Source organism: Mus caroli, unplaced genomic scaffold, assembly GCF_978045245.1.
Source record: "Mus caroli unplaced genomic scaffold, Mus_caroli_1 scaffold_1, whole genome shotgun sequence".
NCBI lineage: Eukaryota > Metazoa > Chordata > Mammalia > Rodentia > Muridae > Mus > Mus caroli.
The window spans coordinates 90,700,650-90,703,587 of record NW_028227256.1 but is presented as its reverse complement, the minus strand read 5'-3'; the positions used below and the strand labels follow the sequence as shown (position 1 = coordinate 90,703,587).

The following is a 2,938-nucleotide window of genomic DNA, read 5'->3' as shown; positions in this document are numbered from 1 at the left end:
AGATCCTGTGGCGGGTGTTGTGGGTAGCTGGCGAGTGTCAGTCGACCCTGCACCCCAGCTGCCCCGGTGCTTTTCTGACCGGAAGAGGGTTGTGTCTAAAAGCGTTCTCTTAAACTGCAAAGATGTCTGTTAAATATCACAATTAAACATGCCAAAGGAAAAGCCATGTTGTCAGAAGTCCACTTAATCCCCCAGACACCACAATCCCACCCTTGCTGACTGTCTATACCCCACCTTAACTTTTTCTTTTTATTCAATAAGAGAAAGCAGACAGATGTGTGTTGGTTAATGCTAACTGTATTCACACAGAGACACAGTGTAATCTCTGAGCCCAATGTACAGAGAAAGGAAAAGAGCTAGGAATCTATGCGCTGCCACACAGATGGCCCAGGATGCTCCAGCCTCCAGCAGAGCCAAGGGAACTGGGGGCCTTTTCTTTTTCCCACAGACCATGATGTTGGTGGTGAGTCTACAGGTTTTGAGACAAGAAAGGATAATATGAATTGAACAGGAAAGTGAAGATTCTTTTCCTATTGTGTTTTGCCCAAGGTATTTTCCCCCAAATTCATTGAGAACTGTGAAGTTAAGAGACCTCACAAACAAGGAGATTGACCACAAGAGGAACAGGACAGAGAGAAGATGATTGCAGCTTGCTCCTAGGGACTGGAGAAATTTTTAAAAGAAAAAGAAGAAAGAAAGAAAAAAGAAGGTTGGAATCCATTGGTCTTCTGTGCCAGTTATCCTCACCTTCATCCACCTCTCCTTCCTCCCCTTCAACCTCCTCTCCTTCATCAATATCTTCCAACCCTTCCTCTTCTTCCTCCTCTCCCTCCTCCTCCTCACCCTCCTCGTCATCTTCTGCCTATCCTTCTTCACCACTCATATCAAGAACCAAATAGTCCTGCAAGAGATTTGGCCAAGTACCATCTTTGATGACCTCTCCGAACACATCTGCACCTGTTTCAGGATGGTCAGTAAACCAGGTAAAGAAATTCTCTGATTCTTCACACTGCCTCTTCCTGCTGGCCTTCCTTATTCTGTGTTTGACTTGAGCATTTTGTCAAATCCTTTCCAGATTTCCATTTGATTTCCTGTGAACTCTGAAGATAGGTCACCACTCTTATTCAGATGGAATTCTTTGGAGAGAACTTCATTTCCAAATAATGATTTCCATCAAAATAAAATCTATCCCGTAACCTGATTAAATGTCTTCAAATTTTGTCACTTCAACTCCAGTCAAATAATGCAGAGCCTCCTCGTCCTCCTCCCCAAATAATGCAGACACTTGTGGATGGTTGAAAAATGTTGCTACTAAAAATTTGAGATTTTGGCAATCAATTCTGACCTCTTCTGAAAAAAAAAAAATGGTTGGCAGACTTTGTTATTTTTGTTCTACTTTCAAAATTCCCTCACTGGCTTGTTCATTAAATCTGTCTATTTCATTTTGTACCTCATCAAGATGTTCAATTGCTTCTTGTTGTTTTTCTCCCTTCAGCAGAGTGGGGGAGGCTAACCTGTCCTCCAGTTTCAGGGCAGCGGCCAGTCTGGGTTTCTTCACAGACTGCTGCTTCAGGGCAATGGCACAAGGTAATGCTAGGAAACAGAGGCTTGATGTTCACAGCAGGAAGAAACTCACAGGATAGAGAACCCTTTGTAATACCTTGTCTTTTTTTTTTTTTAAAGATTTATTTATTTATTATATGTAAGTACACTGTAGCTGTCTTCAGACACTCCAGAAGAGGGCGCCAGATCTTGTTACGGATGGTTGTGAGCCACCATGTGGTTGCTGGGATTTGAACTCTGGACCTTTGGAAGAGCAGTCGGGTGCTCTTACCCACTGAGCCATCTCACCAGCCCGTAATACCTTGTCTTAAAGTTAGCGTTTCCATTGCTGTGACAAAATGCCATGACCAAAAGAAACTTGGAGAGGAAAGGGTTTGTTTAGCCCTACAATTTGGAGTCTTTCACCCACAGAAGTCAGGGCAGAAACCAGAAGGCAGAAACTGAAGCAGACACCACAAAGGAATGTTTGCTGCTTACTGGCTTTCTCTCCACAAGTTTCTCGGCATGGTTGCTTTCACATCCACCCAGGCCACCAGCAGTGGCCCTGTCCCTAATGAGCTGGACCCTTCCATATTAACTATTAATCAAGAAAATGACCAACAAGCATGGCACAGGCCAGTCTGTCAGAAGCATTTTATCAGTTGAAAAGCTCCCTCTTCCCGAATGACTCTCGCTTGTATCAAGTTAACAAAAGTGCCCAGGATATACCTCATAAGATTCTGTTTCAGATGTTTTGAGTTGATATAGAAAACTTCAAAGCCTGCTATGATCTTGAGGTAACTTTCTCTTCAAGGGAAAGTTTAATATTATTTATCATTTAATTCAATACGGCTCATTTAATATCCATTTAACATTTTCTTCTTCTGACTTGCTTATAACTGAACACTAATGTAGTCTACTAAAATAACGCATATACTTAAACACTAAAAGTCTGAAATTAAGAACAAAATCATTTTAAAGAAACTTAAGTAAGATCTCTGCCTTTTTATCACAAAACACAAAATATTTATTTCTCAACTGTCCTAGTTAGCTTCCTGTGGCTGTGAAAAACACTGAACAAAACTGGCCTGGTGAAGAAATTATTTATTTGGCTTACACTTCCCACTTTCACAGTCCACCATTGAGGGAAGTCAGAGCAGAAGCACAAGCAGGAAATGGATGCTGAAGCAGAACCACAAAGTTCTGCCTGCTGTCTTATTCGTCATGGCAAGCCAGGAGAACCTACCCTGGCATGGAACTGCACGCAGTGGACGGGGCTCTACCACATCAATCACTAACCCTCTACACATTTACTCATAGACTAATTCGATGGAGACAATTTCTGAGTTGAGGTTCCCTCTTCCCGGGTTTCTCTGGTTTGTGTCAAGCTGACAAA

General features: G+C 42.3%; 1 pseudogene; it reads right to left on the bottom strand.

Annotated features, from left to right (window-relative positions):
• Window positions 1-583: 583 nt before the first annotated feature.
• On the bottom strand, window positions 584-2,684 carry LOC110295649 (protein SET-like; annotated as a pseudogene).
• Between the last annotated feature and the right edge of the window lie 254 nt (window positions 2,685-2,938).